Source organism: Anolis carolinensis, chromosome 1, assembly GCF_035594765.1.
Source record: "Anolis carolinensis isolate JA03-04 chromosome 1, rAnoCar3.1.pri, whole genome shotgun sequence".
In the NCBI taxonomy this organism is placed as follows: Eukaryota; Metazoa; Chordata; class Lepidosauria; order Squamata; family Dactyloidae; genus Anolis; species Anolis carolinensis.
The window spans coordinates 286,226,774-286,246,870 of NC_085841.1; the positions used below are offsets into that span (position 1 = coordinate 286,226,774).

At 41.2% G+C, this 20,097-nt stretch overlaps 1 protein-coding gene and 1 long non-coding RNA gene across 2 annotated transcripts in view; one reads left to right on the forward strand and one right to left on the reverse strand.

Moving 5' to 3' along the window:
• gas2 (growth arrest specific 2) overlaps positions 1 to 20,097 on the reverse strand; it is a 162,634-nt gene that overhangs the window by 137,425 nt on the left and 5,112 nt on the right. The window lies entirely within an intron of this gene.
• LOC134295414 (uncharacterized) lies at positions 14,938 to 17,112 on the forward strand. The gene is made up of 2 exons (XR_010001973.1): positions 14,938 to 15,344; positions 16,745 to 17,112. It is a non-coding gene; the product is annotated as an uncharacterized LOC134295414 (long non-coding RNA).

Sequence of the window (20,097 nt, forward strand, 5' to 3'; positions counted from 1 at the left end):
GATCACTTTACTGCTGGTAAATCTAAGAACAAAAAACAGATGAATGCCCTTGACATACTGTTGGCAAAATCCTCTGCAAGCAGGATTAAAAAGTCAGATAAAGCAGAAAACCTTCACACACAGATAGATACCTTCATAAAAACTCCAACCATCACCCAAGTCAAAAAAGAAGCACAATCAAAGCCCTGACAGACCGTGCACAAAGAATCTGCGAACCTCACCTCCTCCAAGGTGAACTAAACCACCTAAACTGGGCTCTACAGGCCAATGGATACTCCACCATGGGCATCAGAAGAGCTGTGAGGTCAAGAACAAGCCAGGAGAGTAAAGACAAAGATCCACCCAGAGGAAAGGTGTTCTTACCATACATCAAGGAACCACTGACCGCATAGGCAGACTGATGAAGAAACACAACCTACAAACTATCTACAGACCCACAAAGAAAATCCAACAAATGCTACGGTCAGCGAAGGACAAGAGGGATCCTCTCACCTCTGCAGGAGTCTACTGTATATCATGCAGCTGTGGACAAGTCTACATAGGGACCACCAGACACAGCATTGCCCAAACACGAGTCAAAGAACATGAAAGGCACTGCAGACTAACTCAACCAGAGAAATCAGTCATAGCAGAGCACTTGATGAACCAACCTGGACACAGTATATTATTTGAGAACACAGAAATGCTTGACCACTCCAAAAACTATCATGTCAGACTATATAGAGAAGCATGTGGACAACTTCAACAGAAAGAAGGAAACCATGACAATTAACAAAATCTGGCTACCACTATTAAAAAATTCAAAAATCAGACCAGTAAATAAGAAGCAACATTCTGAAAACAGTTCCAGACATGAATCAACCAGGGGTAGCTAACGACTCTGAACAAAGGATGCCCCCAGGAAGGAAGAAGACAGGAGATGAAGCTATCCAATGCTAATTAAGGTGATTAACTACAACATTCACACTGGCCCCCAACTGACAAGAGTTCTTCTCTCACCCTGGACTTTCCACAGATATATATCAACCTTCCTTGCTTAGTTTCTGCATATCTCACAACCTCTGAGGATGCCTGCCATAGATGTGGGTGAAACATCAGGAGAGAATAATTCTGGAACATGGCCATACAGCCCGGAAAACATACAACAACCCTCAGATAAAGCAGTTAAGCAAAAAGGTAAACTATGTAACAGACAATTCTTTGTGATAAATGGGACAGATTTCTCAAAATAGAATCAGTCTGACATCTGAAAAAAATATAAGTAATATTCACACACACATACTGGTATTCTGAAAGAGACATGAAGCAGCTACACATTGATGGTTTCTTTTCTATTAAGAATGCCTCCAGGGGGTCTATTCCTACCCTTTCTGATTATTTTTTGAGATCTACAAGACATTTTCTTCATTATGAAGTATTTCCAGAGAATTTCCAGCACTTTAAAGGGCTTTTTATTTACATTCTTCAGGTGAAAATAAACTAAACCAGTATTTAAGCAAATGAAATGTACCTCTCCTTGGCAGTGTGATTTTGTTATTCTAGCTAAAACAGCTTCCAACAAGAAGAATGGCAGCTATTCTCAGAACAACAGATTCAACAGAGATTAAGCGAAGGAAATAAAAACGCATTGAAAGAAAATGATCCCAATGTTTAAGTAGTATAATATTGGTAAAGCACTTTGAGAAGAAATCCTGAACAATAGTTTAAAATTTAGAATCATAGAATCGCAGAGTTGGAAGAGACCTCATGGGCCATCCAGTCCAAACCCCTGCCAAGAAGCAGAAAATCGCATTCAAAGCACCCCCGACAGATGGCCATCCAGCCTCTGTTTAAAAGCCTCCAAAGAAGGAGCCTCCACCACAGCCCAGGGGAGAGAGTTCCACTGCCGAACAGCCCTCACAGTGAGGAAGTTCTTCCTGATGTTCAGGTGGAATCTCCTTTCCTGTAGTTTGAAGCCATTGTTCCGCGTCCTAGTCTGCAGGGCAGCAGAAAACAAGCCTGCTCCTCCTCCTCCCTCCTCCCAAACATTGTCTGAGACTAGATGTGACACATGATCAATGGGAAACATGGAAAAAGACCACAATGGATTGAGGGAAACCTGGGATATTACAAGAAAGAGTTTGGAAGCAAAACCATTGCCTCTTTTTTACTTGTCCTAGGTCACTCAATAAATGTCTATGGCTGAATGAGGACATGAACCCTAATCTTCCAGAGTCCTAATCCAAAACTCAAACTACTATACCACAATGTATAATGCTGGTTCAAGTGTTATGGAAGTGAAATATTTTCCTGTTTACTTTCTGCATATTGTGCAGTTTTATTCATCTACATGTTTCCATTTTCTAACCTTAATACTTTTTAAAAAGTACAATAGGAATCAGTACGCAATGATTAATTTAAAAAGAATATTAGCTTAATCCTAAAAGGAGTAAGCCAAGCAAGAAAGCTGGATGTTGTCCCACTTAATGGGCTGGGTCTCAAAGGTATCCTGATGATCTGTCAGCTGCATCAGGATTAGAACCTAATAACCTCACAAATTACATGACTAGGAGCAGGTGGGTTTACACAGGGAGTCTTCAGCTTCTCTCCAAAGATCAGTAAGAAATGATACTGCCTGTTGGGTTCTTTGTAGGCAGCAACATGGCTCTTATGGTTGCCAAATGACTGCAGGGCGCAAATCACACCAGAGATTGCAGCCTGGAAAAAGATGAAATGATAAAGTGTTCTGCTATTTGCGAGGGGAAAATATTAATAGTGTTCTTTCCCACTTTTTAAAAGATTTCTTTATTTTAAAAAGCAAAATAAACACAATTTTAAAACAGCTTAGCAGCTTCTCTTTAGAACAATTAATCCTTGTCCATTTACAGACCCCCTGCTAATTAACAATTTAAGCCAACACTGTAATAATAATAATAATAATAAAAACTTTATTTATACCCCGCCACCATCTCCCCAACGGGGACTCGGGGCGGCTTACATGGGGCCATGCCCAAAACAATACAATGTAAACAGCATATAAAAGAACAGCACAACACAATACAATAAGCAATACAGTAAATAATATCCATTACAAAATAAAACAAGAAGACAATAAAAACAAGGGCAGACCACATGAACATTAAGTTAAAACTCGGGGTGAGAAAGACATAAAAATAAAAACCACAGCGAACAGGGTCATAAGGGAGTGGGGTATTCTGGAGGATAGATATTAGAGGGAGCAACAGAAAAGAAATATAAAATGGTTACTCTCCAAGAGCACAGCGAAAGAACCATATTTTCAAGTCTTTCTTGAAGGCTGCTAGTGTGGGGGCTTGCCTAATCTCAGCGGGCAGAGAATTCCACAATCGGGGGGCCACAGCTGAAAAGGCCCTCTCCCTTGTTCCCACAAGGCGGGTCTGGGATATCGGGAGTGGGGACAGGAGAGCTTCCCCTGATGAACGAAGGGATCGTGTAGGCTTGTGATAGGAGATACGGTCACAAAGGTAGGTGGGTCCCAAACCGTTTAGGGCTTTATATGTGATGGTATACACCTTGAATTGGGACCGGAAAATAAAAGGCAGCCAGTGGAGCTCCTTGAACAGGGGAGTAGATCTCTCCCTGTAACTCGCCCCTGTAATTAACCTGGCAGCCGAGCGCTGGACCAATTGTAGTTTCCGGGCTGTCTTCAAGGGAAGCCCCACGTAGAGCGCATTACAGTAGTCCAGTCTAGAGGTAACTAAGGCATGGACCACCATGGTCAAGTCAGACTTCACAAGGTATGGTCGCAGTTGGCGCACAAGTTTGAGTTGTGCAAAGGCCCTGTGCCTCAAGCGTCAGCGCTGAGTCCAGGAGGACCCCCAAACTGCGGACCTGTGATTTCAGGGGGAGTGCAACCCCATCCAGCACAGGCTGCCACCCAATACCCCGATCCGACGCGCGACTGACCAGGAGGGCCTCTGTCTTGTCAGGATTGATCCTCAGTTTGTTCCTCCTCATCCAGTCCGCCACAGCGGCCAGGCACTGGTTCAGCATCCGAGGGGCTTCCTTGGATTCAGATGGAAACGAGTAGTGGATTTGTGTGTCATCTGCGTAGAGATGGCAACGCCCTCCAAAACTCCGGATGACCTCTCCCAGCGGTTTCATGTAGATGTTGAATAGCATGGGGGATAGAATAGACCCTTGCGGGACCCCACAGGTCAATGGCCAGGGGTCCGAGCAGGTGTCCCCCAGCTTCACCATCTGGGAACAACCCTCCAGGAAGGACTGGAGCCACAGCAGAACCATGCCACCGAGCCCCATCCCAGAGAGCCTCCCCAGAAGGATACCATGGTTGATGGTATCGAAAGCCGCTGAGATGTCCAAGAGAACCAGCAGGGTCACACTCCCCCTGTCCAGCTCCCTGCTGAGGTCATCCACCAAGGCGACCAAAGCCGTCTCGGTGCTGTGCCCAGGCCTGAAGCCAGACTGCGAGCGGTCCAGAAAATCAGTGTCATCGAGGAACTCCTGGAGCTGCGTGGCAACCACCCGCTCCAGAACCTTGCCCAAAAATGGGAGGTTGGAAATTGGTCTGTAGTTGTTACATACAGATGGGTCTAAAGAGGTCTTTTTTAGTAATGGTGACATATGCAGTCCAATTTTATACAGAAGAATGTCCATATTTATTTCAAAGCTACATTCACAGTGAAGTGTCTGTGTATTCAGTCTGTCACCAGTATGGGTTAAACAATGAGAGTCAGTGGCTCTCAAATCTCAAACTCAAAAAATATGTGGCACCAGAGATCCTGAAACAAGCAACATATTCTTAATATTACATGGACATAAGTATGAAGACTTGGAAGAATCTTAAAGTGACAACAGTTTGCAAAATATTATATTTTGAAAGAGGCAAATACTGATTTTATTTAAAGAAATTCAATACAAAAAACTGGATTCATTCCAATAAATATCAGACTCAAGCAAAACGTCGCTTCTTGCACTACGTAATCATGAATGAATTATGTACACAATAAGCCCTAAATTCTGAATATTCTCCAAAAACTTAGGTTTTCAAAGACTTTCTTATAGTGGGAATAAAATTTCTAAAATTACTCTTTGTTTACTTTGAGAAAAAATTGTAAAGAATTCATCCCTCAAGGCATGCAGTATATTTCATATGCACAAAATCATGCATTCACTCTAAAAATGGAAATGGCTAAAATATGTATTTTATTTGGGGGGGGGGGGGCATGGTCCTATTTTGCTAAAGTTTTCCAGCCAAGGTATTTCCCTTCATCCTCTTTTTCTTCTCCATTGTCCTCCTCTTTTAAAAAGATCAAGGAAGCAAATATATATGTTTTCCTACTTTTATGGGGTAGGCTAACAGATCATAATGATTAATATGGAACCACTCAATACATTACAAGACTTAGCAGGAATACAAACTCCACTCTTCCTGGTCCCTATATTGTATGATATCCATGCTCTTCTATGGGCGTGCCTTGTTAGGAAACCAGTGAGTGTAGCCTACTGATTTGAATGTTTGGAGATTTGGGTTAAAGTCTCCACAAGGTGACCCTGGGCAAGCCACATTTTCTTGGGCTTAGAGAAATGCAATGCAACCCTTTTTTGTATACATCTGGCCAATGGAAATCCTATTATATGATAGCTGTGAACTCAAAGGCACACAACAAAAGTAATTGTGCTGATTTAATACTCAAAGTAGTGAGTGTTCATTCTTTTAGACCTTAGCAGAACTCCTCATGAAAATGACAAGTACATGGAAGATTTCAATGTTAATGTCCCAAAATGTCTTTACAAAGTATCGGGGTTTTAACATCAATACCACTCTACAAAATATATTATTATAAATGGGAAATCGGTATGCTTCTAGGGAAAACATGGCAGGGAAGAGTCTATTTCTGTCTTGCAATGGATTATGAATGCCCGAAACACTTACCTTTTTATTGCTTTCTTTCAGTCATACACCTTCTCCATACTTCCTTCCTAGATAGTTTCATTAGGAACAGGTCTTTATTTATACTCTTGTTATGCTGTACCTCCTATTTATGCAGTGTAACACTCTCTATCTCCCCACCAATAGTAATGAAGCATCTCTAATTCTTAGCCTTATTGTCTATGTCAAAGATTCAGCACAGGATAGTTTACAGTACACCTAATGGCATGTAACAGTTTCAACAAGCTGGAAGGCTCCATTCCTTCCCATTCACTCCTGCCAAACAGTGAAGTTTTTATGTTCCTAGACAGTAGTGCATTTAGTTTTCTGCATATTGTCGCTCCAACTAGGAGCTTGCCAGCTCTGCAATTTAAACTGTCTGCTGATGTTTGCCTGTGATCGCCAGCGATAAGCAAAAAAGGTCAGGTGATCCTCTGCTATCATTCCACCGGGTTGTGGCTTGCTGTTTGATTTTCTTTCTTGTTTTCTTTTTGGCACTAGGCTACAACCACCTATGAGTCGAAGAGACAGATTTGTTCAAGGACTTACAGCAGGTAACACTTGAAAAATGATCTTTTTGGTTCTGTTGCAATGACCAAGGACAAGCTATGACTTTTTGTTAAACTCCTTGAGAACTAATGAATATCAAGTCTTCATGTACATGGTTTTGAATTGTTGCTGTTTTTAAGTAGTCTTAATTGTTTCTTATAAGGTGGTTTTCACTATGACTATGTATAATATGTTTCTAACTTGTTCAAATTACATATGTTTTAGTCTGAATATGTTTCAAATTGAGATTCCATGGTAAAGGATGGGATAGAAGTATTAAAGTAAATAAATAGAGGAATAAATAAGGCAACTAAGTGTCCGCACCCTTTGTTGCAATCCTATCTTTTGGTACACCTGGCAGTATGTCACCTTGTTCCATTCACTTCTGTTTACTCAAACAGACTTTGGTCTCAATAAACATACAAAACTGATCATTACCCCCAAAGTGAAAAAAATATGTCTTACTAAAATTTTGTACTTTAGAATCAAAGGTCATGTTTATGAGAGCAAACTATGCTAAATACTACAATGTATAGAATCATTTCATTTTGTCATCTGCGATAAACCTTGGAAAATGCTAATGCATTTGGAGTAAAACATCATAACTCTCAGTGTTGAGAATTCACCATATATATTTTATCAGGATTCAGCAATGCCATATATTAGGTCAAGTAGAACATATGAGCCTCCAAGTATTCCTAGAAGAACCTATTATTCTTCACCATTAGCTATTCTGCATTGTACACATGAGAGTTGTGATGCAATAATATCTGGAGGACAAATATTCCCCCACTATAGCCGTAAAGTAAACCACAGGTGTGGTTTGTACTACAGATGTAAGTTGAGGAACAATGAAGCTTACATGTCTTGGTAGGTGGTATTAAACAAGACAGGTTTTCAACAAGCTAATTTTCAATGGGCAGCTATTTTGGAAGTCTATACTGTACAAAAACTCTATAAGCAGCAATGGAACCTCTATTCTGAATTTATCAATGGCATTTTACCAGGTTTTATCACTAGAGAAACCAAATGTCAGATAAAGCTACATGTTTTGTATGCTTAAGATCCCATCTTCAATCTATCTAGTTAAAATAAAAAGAATCACAAACCATTATGTAGTAGGTTAAGGGAGAAATCTTTGGCTGTGTGGCTCTAAAACCATGGTGTACGCATATATTCTGAAGTGCAGGGGCTTCTAACAGCCCCCATAGCCAATCTTCCAAGCAATGGCAAAAAATGGAAACAATTGTTTCTCAATTCATGTCAATAAACCAATTCTAACAGTTTAAATCTACAATAAAAGCAGGATAGCTCTTAATTGCTTGTTCAAACCCAAATGTCTCCAATACCTTGAATTACAAGAATGACAATGCAATAAAAAAGCCATTTCTATCTGCACACACTGAAAATAATGTGAAATTTGTAGCGAAGTTTTGAGAGACTGGTGCATCTGAGCTGTGAAGCAGGCAACATCATTGCCCCTGCTAACAGAAAAGTATGTCAATTATATGTCAGCTATACCCAAATACCTAGAAGATCAAAGGATGGGAACCACTACTTTAAAACAAGATTTAATTACATAAATAGCTTATTCATTGCGTGTGTGTGTGTGTAAACAGATGGATAAATGGACAGATACCTTTTGAGGCCACTGGGTATTTATGTCATCAAGTAGGTGCCCTACTGTCTGGTTTAGTGATATATACTAGGACCTGCATATCCAAGGGGCAAATACATTCCTGGCCAGATTGTGTTTACCCGAAACCAAGAATACAACTGAATGTTATTAATTTGCTTGATCTTTCCCCCAGCATACAATAGAGTTGTCCTGGAGGATCTAGAGATTCCTAAGAGACATCATCTCTAGAAATTTTCTAGTCTTCCAGCACAGCTCTATGGTAACCCCCAAGGGAAGTATACTATAGAATTGCACTGGAGAACCTAGCAAATTCCTAGAAAGATCATTTGTCCTGAGGCCTGGGTAAGTCAAGCTGCAGATATAAATTCTGTAATTACAGGGATTTGGTTATATTACTGAAAGAAAACATATTGAAAACAAGCAGAGACATCATTCACCAGATGATGAAAAACAGCATAATAGCAACATCAACAAAGCTAGTTGAACATAAAAGTTAACAGCAAACACAGAATACTGGAGAAGAACCCTTTAGAAAAGAAAGAACCATAAACTAATCAGACGTCCAAATTTAGTTTAACAGAATCTAACGAATTTCTGCTTACCTAGTACTACTATTTCTCATTAGCAAAAAAAAAGGCACTTAAAAAGACAAAAACTATTCTGAGTTTTCATCTGCCTCCTGGCAGATGAGGGATTTTCAAAAAGAAATGAAGAAAAACTGTACCTTCTGCTTTGAACACTGAAACTGGTAAAGCAAGTTGCCAGAAAGTAGAGACACATGTTGATGAGACATTAATAAATAAGCACTTACATTTTGCCCATGAAGCATGTCGGTTAGCTGACATTATTGCTGGAAGCCAATGTGAGTCTGCACACAGACAGAAGCCTGTGCATTAAAGAGAGCATTGCGAACTTCTGTTAGAAATGAACAAACCAACCTTTCACTTTAAAAGGCAACTTACGCACGGCAATCAGTTCCATCATCACATGAGATACTTTGATGTGGATATGTGTCTTCAATAACAAACCAAAAAAACATAGTACACATTTGATCCTCTATTAAGATGAAGATAGAAAGAAGGAAAAGACAGAGGGATTATCTGCCAGCACTAAATGAAGACATTTTACTGTAGGAGGCAAAGAACAAAATGGACCCCCACCCTACCCATTTCACATACAAATACTGACTAGCACCTGAATATTTCCTCAACACCAGCAAGGGTACAACATCATCCATCATGAAGGAGACTAATAAACTGGATTATGGGGTAGATGAAAGAACACATGACATACAGCTTCCCTCCAACACCTTACTGCCACCTCCCAGCACCTGCTGCCTGAAGCTTCCTTCTGCCTAATGATAGGGGCACCCCAATCACTGCTACTGAGCTCATTTATTCATACATCCCCATGTAGATGGCTCTTTGGCTCCCAGCAACCAGTCTGATATAGGCAGATGAGCCCACAGAAAACAGTGCAGACGTGTCCAGGCAGAGCTGGGGAACAGGGGCAGGAGACAGTCTCAGCACAGCCCAAGCCCAACTGAAGGAAGTTGGCAGAATGTAGGAGTCAGACTGGAAAGCTGGTAGGAAAGAATCAATAAACACATGGAAAAAGACAAAGAGTTGGAAATACAAGGCCAGAGTGAGATTGTTGTTAAGGCAATGACTCAATTCTAGACTAGAAGTGAAGTGAGAAGAACTTCTTACATTGTGGGGAAAGAACAGCCCATTCAAATAGTTGTGTTGTCTGAAGAAGAACCCAGTTTATGGACAGAACACTAGTTGATAAGAAGTTGAATTTTTGGTCAGCATCTTCCACCATACTCAAAGTCCACAAACTAAATCAGGGATTTGAAAGCAAGACATGTGGCTCATAGCATTTTTCTCCAAAAAACCCCGTTCTCACTTCCCAGTGTGACATAATGGTTTGGGTGTTGGACTACAACTCGCCCTCATCTTCAAATTCCTGCTCAACCAAGAAAATCCACAAGGTGGCTTTGGGCAAGTCAAACTTTTCCAGCCTCAGAGAAAGGCAATGACAACCCCCCTCTGAACAAATCTTGCCAAGAAAACAGTCGCTGTGAGTTGGAAATAACTTGATGTTATGCAACAACAACCTTCCTTTTATTCTTCTTCTTGGTAGCCTTGAGTGCCTTACTGCAAGTGACACTAGCAGATGAATTGAAGGCTTTCTTGTAGTAATCCTGATAACGTATATGCCAGCAGATTCCCAGTGGATTTTTTCACATGTTGCAACTAAAGATGTTGATTTGTGCTTATTCTCCATATGTAGTACAACATGCATTAGGATATCTAATTTATTTATTTACCTTATTTCTACCCCGCCTTTCTCTACCCCAAAGGGGACTCAAGGCGGCTTACATATGGCAACCATTAGATGCTTAAAATACATACATACATACATACATAGACTTAAAATCAATTAAATTTAAAATTAATACATATTAAACATTTAAAACATTACATTCAATATTAAAATCACATCATCCTAAAATCTTGGTCCAAGGCTGTTCTGTCAATTATCCATAATTCCAAGTCTAGTATTGCACTGTACTTATCACCAAAAGCCTGATCCCAGAACCAAGTTTTTACTTTCCTTCTGAAGGCTAGAAGGAAGGGGGCTAATCTAACGTCACTGGGGAGGGAGTTCCACAGCTGAGGGGCCACCACTGAGAAGGCCCCGTCTCTTGTCCCCGCCAGCCACGCTTGCAAAGCAGGCAGGATCAAGAGCAGGGCCTCCCCAGATTATCTTAAACCTCTGAAGTAGCTTATAGGGGAGATATGTTTGGACAGGTAAACTGGGCCAGAACCATTTAGGGCTTTATAGGCTAAAGCCAGCTCTTTGAATTGTGCTCAGTAGCAGACTGGCAGCCAGTGGAGCTGGCATAACAAGGGAGTTGTGTGCTCCTAGTATGCCGCTCCAGTGAGCAGCCTGACTGCCACCTGTTGACAAGCTGAAGCTTCCAAGCAATCTTCAAAGGCAACCCCATGTAGAGCGCGTTGCAGTAGTCTATTCGGGATGTAACAAGAGCATGGACCACCATGGCCAAGCCAGGCTTCCCAAGGGACGAGTGCAACTGACACACAAGTTTTAATTGTGCAAAAGCTCCCCTAGCCACTGCCGAGACCTGGGGTTCCAGGTTCAATGATGAATCTAGGATCACTCCCAAGCTGCAAACCTGTGCCTTCAGGGGGAGTATAATCCTGTCCAGCACAGGCTGTAACCCTATACCCTGTTCAGCCTTATGACTCACCAGGAGGACCTCTGTCTCATTTGGATTCAATTTCAATTTGTTCACCCTCATCCAGTCTGACACAGCCACCAAGCACCGGTTCGGGATCTGCATAGTCTCCTTAGTTCCAGGTGGAAAGGAGTGACAGAGTTGGACATCATCTGTGTACAAATGACACCGTACTCCACAACTCCTGATGATCTCTCCCACCGGCTTCATGTAGATGTCCAACACTCTTTTCCAAAACTTTATACTGATTCAACCCAACAAGCTCCAGGCACAGAACTAGGGGAGGCAGGATCGAATATTATTCATTCAACCCATTATTAAATCCTACTTTTTCCACCAAAACAGTTTTATGAATTGCCCCAAAGAGCTAGGTAATGTTGATATACATGATGATGGTGATGATAATGATGATGGTGATGATGATGATGAAAATACTATGGTTGAAGGAAGCTATTTTCATTCATCTATATACCAGTAACTTGACACTGTTCTTGAAGAATGTGTCATGAGCAACAATATTTGCTATATTAAATTCCAGCAACATTAAGAAAACTGTGGAGGCACCATCACTTGAAACTGGCAAAACTAAGCTCTGAAATCAAATTATGATTTGAAGCAGAGGTGGACCTGACAAAGCAATATAATATTTCATCCTTACAGTAAAAAAAAGGTTTGTAAAGGCCAAAAGGCCCCCCTAAAACAAAGCCTGTTCAGTGAGCACTGACTTTTAATTTGTTGGGAGAAGGAACAACAGAAAAAGCAAAGTAGGATATGCAACTGAACTATTCCAGAGGAGGAGCACATCATTGCCCTATGTTGCTGAAGCTCCCAATTGTACAATTAAACTTTAAAGCATTTGAAATTAATCCAGTTCAGTTCTACTAACCTTAGAAGAATAAAGGGGAAGTATTTTGATTTAAGCTTGGAGAGAAAGCCTTCCACGCAGGAACAGCATCACATGTATTATTTGTAGGACCCAATACACTGCTTGTGCCAAATAAACCTTAAATGATAGCAGTATAAGTCTTTAGGTTGAAAATGTGGAATATTTTTCTTCATTTTATTAGAACTTTTATGTATATGATGTCATGAAGTAAGCCACTTTGAGAATTTCTGGTAATGGAAGATAGACTCTACAAATGTTTCTTACTAACCACACAGCCTGAGAATACATATTTATTTCTAACAATATCACCTTTCTCCAAAAAGCATGAAAAACACAATATAACTTTGCAATAAATGCCTGTATTTGCAGAAAAACAATATGGTATAAATAATATGAGAAATAACAGGAAAATGCCAGTTCATAAATTGAAGGAAAGTCACTAAAACATTTCATCTGTTCAAATGGTTTCAATTTGATGCCTAGAAGGTATATTTCAAAAAACATTCAAGGTTGTGCATAAAGGTCAAGGTGCAACATATGGATGAAAGTTGTCTCTCAGGGCCCATCTACAAAGTAAAAGGAGGTGGCTACATGATGTTAGCTCTAAATGTGTGCTAATTTGCTGCAACGGCCAAAAAACATGCGATAAAAAGTTCCCCTTTTATCCTGTTTCCAGCCAAAAATGTGCATATTCACATCACTATATATCCCTGCACTTAACAAAAACACGTGATTTCCTGCCCCCCGCCCCCTTTGAGGAGACTGCTCTAGCACATGACTGCTTTTTAAAAGCCTGAAACAGCTGATTAACTGATTAGGTTATGAAACGGACACACGGCTGATTCAAAAGAAGCACAAACAGAGAGCAATTAGAACTCTCTGAAACTCTTTATTTTAAACTGTATAATATTAAACAGAGCTTGAATAATCAATTAGAGAAAGGGAGAAATCCAGTGAATTTTTTAATTCATTCTATTATGTGCTGAACCTCATAAGCGCACTTGCAAATTTGCTTATATTTATATTAAGATATTTGCTTATGTGCATATAGGGTTCAGCACATAATAGAGTTAATTTTTTAAAAAACTTCTGCCCAATGTCCCTTATCTGCCCTCCATCTTGTTCCAAGACAGAGGATGCCTGTGAGAACTGGGGGGGGGGGGGGGGGGATAAATCCTGGGTCCCACAGGTCAGTGTGGTGGACCTGGTCTCAGGTCCCAGGGTTTTTGTCCTCCCTCTTAAACCTGCATTTTTGTGCTGTACGGAAGCACCCTCAGATACACTAGGTTTGGGGAAGTTCAACTCCCAGAGAAGCCCCAGCAAGCAGAGCCAATGCTAAGAAGCCATGGAAGTTATAGTCCAAAATACCTGAAGAGCAAGATCTATCCCATCTCTTTCATTATCACTAGCACCTCATAATGAGGATAATAATAATAATAAATAATAATAAGCTTATTTTTATACCCCACCTCCATCTCCCCCGAAGGGGACTCGGGGCGGCTTACATGGGCCAAGCCCGGATAAAACAATAACAATATAAAATACATCCATAGACAAAAACATACACAATTATAAAATATAAACATTAACCTATAAAGAACAAACTTAATAAAACATGAAATTTAAAATGGTGAGGTTGTAATAATAGACTGGGTAAACTGCACCTTGTAAAAGTTGTTACACGAGGTAACTGATAAAGTGCTGCAGATTTGTGGGAGAGCGATTTGGGATGGGAGAAACCCTGCGTCAATGTCAAATTGACCAGGAAAAAGTGCAACCGGTGCAGAAGTGGTCATGGCACATTATTGTTATGGGGATGGGTGGTCTTTATCCAAAGGCCTGTGTTAAGAGCCAGGTTTTCAAGCTCTTCCTGAATGCCACCAGGGTGGGGGCTTGCCTAATTTCTCTGGGGAGTGAGTTCCAGAGCTGGGGGGCCACCACGGAGAAGTCCCTCTCCCTCGTCCCCACCAACCATGCTTGTGACAGAGGCGGGAGCGAGAGGAGGGCCTCCTCCGACGAATGAAGAGATCATGCAGGTTTGTAGGGGGAAAGGCGATCACAAAGGTAGGAGGGTCCCAAACCATTTAGGGCTTTGTAGGTGATCACCTGCACCTTGAATTGGGTCTGGAAGGTGAACGGCAGCCAATGGAGCTCCTTAAACAGGAGGGTTGACCACTCCCTATAATTAGCTCCAGTTAGAAGCAAGGCTGCTGAGCGTTGGACTAGTTGAAATTTCCCAGCCGTCTTCAAGGGCAGCCCCATGTATAGCACATTGCAATAATCCAGTCTAGAGGTAACGAAGGCATGGACCACCATGGGCAGATCAGACTTCACGGTGACAAGTGAGACAGAGAAATTGGAATAATATGCCCTTTACTGACATTCTCACACTCATATTAGACTATAGTAGAGATCTTAAGTTATTTCAAGGAATAAAATATAAGAAAATACATATTAACTCTAACTACATCATAAGTACAAAAAATTGTAATTTGAATGCTTATTTTCCCTGTCTAAAAATAATAAATAACAGGATAAAACATAGGCTCACTCATATGCAGCAAGAGCTATTATATTTTTGTAAAGCAATTCAATCTTTTTTTCTCTTTCTCTAGTTATTTTATTATCCATATAAACTATACCACAACCAATTTAGCCCAAAGTTCTGGAACTCTCCCAGATTAGCTTGGAGCATATTCTCCATGTTAAAGGAAAGGAGGAGGAGAGTGGGGAAAGAGGAGGGGCGCCACCATCTGAAACTCATTAATCAATTAGAATTTTTAAGGGCTTACATCAAAATGTGATCTATTCTGATAAAGTAAACTCTAATTCACAAGCAGCCTTTGTCCTTTGTGTTATGAATAAATTTGATACAAAGTGCATGGTGTGCCTAAAACGCAGGAGGACAGGAACCTGGCACATGCCTGCACACCGATGCCTAAGGCTTATGTAAGTCTGTTGGGTTGGAAGCCAGCACAAAATGACATTAGCAAACATATTATTCATCTATTTTGCAGGTGGTCATTAGCAGGGCAATTCTATGCACGCCAGCTCACAGGAAGGCTGCACTGACTTCAATGGAGCTTACTCTCGGGTAAGTAAAGATCCTTGGAATTTCCACATTATGATTCCTCCTACTCATTCCTCTTTCTTCCTCTTCCTCCACACAGAAGTCTCAATGCAATCAGTTAAGACAGAATTGCTTGAGAAGGACTCAAGGGCCTCTTATTACCTTGTCCTGCCAAACAGATTTCTCACACTCAATTTTTCTTCTTTCTTGAAGATTAAACAGTGCAGCTAAAGTCTGTTACAAATGCTTGTTAAATGGGGCTATGGATGGGGGAGCAGGTTAGGGAGGATAACAGAAGGCCAGTGAAGATCAGAATAACTGAGAGAAAAAAATGCCAGGGGAACAGAAAAGCCAGAACAAAGCCAACACAGAATTTAGAGGCCAGTGTGCCTAACAAAAGAAAACGAGTGTCTTATGTGTTTTCTGTGTGGGGCATGAATTACACTGCATTTGATTTGTATGTACAGTAGAGTCTCACTTATCCAACACTCGCTTATCCAACGTTCTGGATTATCCAACGCATTTTTGTAGTCAATGTTTTCAATACATCGTGATATTTTGGTGCTAAATTCGTAAATACAGTAATTACTACATAGCATTACTGCGTATTGAACTACTTTTTCTGTCAAATTTGTTGTACAACATGATGTTTTGGTGCTTAATTTGTAAAATCATAAGCTAATTTGATGTTTAATAGGCTTTTCCTTAATCCCTCCTTATTATCCAACATATTCGCTTATCCAACGTTCTGCTGGCCCGTTTATGTTGGATAAGTGAGACTCTACTGTATTTTAATTTTCTTTCTCATGGATTAAACAAGGCATGGGTAAACTTCCGCCCTCCGAGTGTTTTGGATTTCAACTCCCACAATTCCTAACAGCCTACTGGCTATTAGGAATTGTGGGAGTTGGAGTCCCAAACACCACTTTATCCTGTGGAATCCTGGAGTTTGGGTTGTGAATAGGCACTCTGGATGAGAATTGTAAATCTGTCCCCATAAACGGCAAATTCCAGATTCCATAGGATGAAACCATGACAGTTCATTCTTCAGTAGGGAGTATCTCAACAAACTACACATCTCAGAATTCCATAGCATGGATAGTTAGTGGGTTAAAGGGTCTAACAGTGCAGTGTATACCTGCTTGAGACAGGAAATACATTTCTTCCAATGATCCTCAAGTGGTGTGATCAACTTCAGTGGGTCCAGGGATGAATTGTCTCTCCCTGGGAACCTATAGGACACCACAAGGATTGCCAACAATCCCAGAAAGAACCCAAAAGTGGCCAGAACTGTTCTGGTTTTAAAAAATTAGTATCTATTGAAGTTAGACAGTGTTTACAGGAGTCATGCAATATACTCAAAAGGTTGCTACTTGCAGCTTCTTGCTGTGACAATTCACTTTTTTTCTTTTCTTTTCGGTCAGAAAAAAAGTGGTTTGGATGTCAGAAAAGCTCAAGAGTTATGAAAGCAGCTTTAGGAGTTACACTTTGTTCTCCCCTCAACCCCACTGCCCAAAGGTAACTCCAGAAGAAGCACCCAGCTATATATGGTCACCAGATTGAAAACTGGAAATGGCTCCTGTACCTTTAATGTTCATCTGGAAGATGGGCTTTAAACAAGTGTGTATCTCAAGCAGGTAACCAGCAACCAAGGAACCAGCAACATCTGGTGAATTTCCCTCCCCTAAGCCACTGCTTCTTAAGCTGTGGATCACAACCCCAAATGTGGTTCCCATAGATCAATGTTGGGGTCATGAAAACATTGGCAACAGTAAAGGTTTTCTGAACATCACCTAGTCGCTGTTTTTGACATTTCATGAATTTGTTAGCAACATTGTGCAGTTACAGTGGACTCTGCAGAAAATGCTTCAGCTGTACAAACAGTCCCAGGTTACAAACATCAGACTTACAAACAACTCATAGCTAAGAACAGAGGTGAGACAACAGGAAGTAAAGGAAACCTACCCCTAGGAAGGGGAAATCACTCCTGAAAGAGGTTATCGTGGTGAAAAGGCGTCACCACAGAAGCTTTATCACCAATCCTTGTATCCACAACAAGCCAAATTTTCAAAACCCAATTATCACTAGGACAAAAAATGAGATGAAATCTTCTGAGCAAGGGCACAGAGAGCAAAACAAATCTCACAGGGGTGTTAACCTTTCCCTATGCAATCCAAAGCATGTGTGCATGCATATATGTGTGTATATTATATGTATGTATGTATGTATGTATGTACACACACACACACACACATACATATGGATGAATGGAGTTACACTTAAAAATGTACCTGTTTCAACTTACAAACAAATTCAACTTTAGAACAAACCTACAGAACCTATATTGTTGTAACTTGGGGACTGCCTGTACATAAAAAGGAAAAGTCGCCTATTCAGCAAACCTTGCAAATACTAATTTATTATCAGTAAATATTTTGTTTTATACCTGTATAAAAACATCTTAGGCAGAAACAGGTAGTCAGTGGGAAAGGTTTAAGAAGCCGTGTCTTCTATGCAATCATTATAGATCCGGGAGCTGTCCCCAGTTTTCACTTGAGCAACACTACTGGAGAGGATGTGTTACTCTGTAATAATGAAAGGGAATTCTTCCTATGTTTCTAAACCTTCTATCATTCAACACATTGTAGAAATGAACCTGAGTACAAAAATACATCCTGAGGGAAAAAATGTACTCCCCTTAAATTCCCCTGGGCCTTTCCTACAGAGTCTAAATATCCCAAAGGCACCAAGTTCTGCCTGATCTTGGAAGCATAGCAGGTTCAGAATTGGTTAGTACTTCGAAGGGAGCTCACCAATGAATACCAGGTGCTAATATAGGCCAGTGCTTCTTAAACCCCTCATATACTGCCATTAAATCCAGATAATCTGCTTTGAAGTGGATTGTATGGCAGTGTGGCAGTGTAGACTCATATAATCCAGTTCAAAACAGATATTTATTTATTTATTTATTTATTTATTTATTTATTTGCTACATTTATATGCTGCCCTTCTCACCCCGAAGGGGACTCATATTATAATCATATAATATGGTTAATATGGATTATATGGCAGTGCAGGAGGGGCCTTGAACTTTTTCACTTGTGACCCTTTTAGGCCTGAGAAATTTTTATATAGGTATAAAATCAAACATTTACTGATAATAAATCTTCACCATTTAGTAGGCTTGCTAAACAGACTGATTTTCCACAGTTAGCTCCCACTACTCAGGAGACACCAATGGTCCTTCCCAGCCAGTGTCCTCCACAAACACCATACTGCCCACCATCCAAGTGAAGGCTTTCATAAGGTTACAATTTCATCCTAGATTTTCTGTTTTTCTCTCCATTGGTGAGGAGTTTGCATGATCCCGCCCACTGTCTCTCCCTTAACTCTTTCCTACTCTTTTCTATGGCACACAGCAAACAGAGGAATTGATCAGCAACTGAACATACTAGAAAGGTTTGGGGAGAATTCACCATGATTTATAGGACTTGTAGGTACTGGGATGTATAGTTCACTTGCAATGCAAGAGCACTCTGAACTCCACCAACGATGGACCTGGAACTAACTTGGCACACAGAACCCCCATGACAAACAAAAAATACTGGAGGTCTTTGGAGGAATGTATAGGAGTTGTAGTTCACCTACATCCAGAGGTGAACCCAAACAATGATGGATCTGAACCCCACTTGGCATGCATACCTGATATGCCCAAATTTGAATACTGGTGGGTTTTGAGGCGAATTGATCAGCACAAAAATACTGGAGGTCTTTGGAGAAAATTCACTTTGATTTGGGGGAGTTGTATTTCACCTACATCCATAGAGCACCCTGAACCCAAACACCAATGGATCTGGACCAAACGTTGCACACAGACCTGATATGCCCAAATTTGATTACTGGAGGGGTTTGGGGGGGAGGTGACCTTCATTTCTGCGAGTTGTAGTTCACCCTCAACCAGTAGTTCACCGATGATGGACCTGGACCAAACTTGGCACACAGAACCCCCATGACTAACTCAACCTACTGGAGGGGTTTGAGGGGACTGACTCAATATAGTGGATGTTGTAGTTTACCTTACAGTCAGAGAGCACACTGAACCGCACCAATGATGCATCCAAACTTGCCCAACATTACAAACTTTAAGTTCTGATAGAGTTTTTCGGGGTGAACCTGGCATGATGTCAGTTGCAATTCACCCACAACCTTATGCATTTTGTAAAATTAAACACTGACTTTTTCAAATAACCAGGGCAACGCCGGGTACCCAAGCTAGTATAGGAATATAGACTACGTCTAGAAACGTTTCATCTCGCCATTCACAGCCAACCTGTCGCTTCCCCCTCCCATAAGTCTCCTCATTGGCCTCCAGAAGCACAGAATCCCTTCTGGGGAGTGAGCCTGCGACTGCCTCTCTACTCCCATTTCCCTCCTCGGATCAATCTCTCGCCGGCTTGGCAGGAAGCCCTGGCAGGGAAGAGCTAGGCGCTGCTCGGCCATGCTGATCCATGGTCTCTGGAAGAAGGGGAGAAATCGGCCTTGCAGAATGTCAGCTCCTGTCCCGTTCAATCCTATCCAGTCGGCTACTCTCCCCTCCCTCTCTCTCCCGCCTCCCGAAGTGAATGCGTTTTGGCGAGGAAAAGGAGGGCACCCATCTCCCCGCCTCCGCCTCCGCCCTCCCCTCCTTCCCGGTCCTTGCCCGGAGGTGGGGGGAAACCCGCAATGCGGCAGAGAAATAGGGCTTCTCCGTGGACCCCCCTCCCAGGAAAGGAAAGAG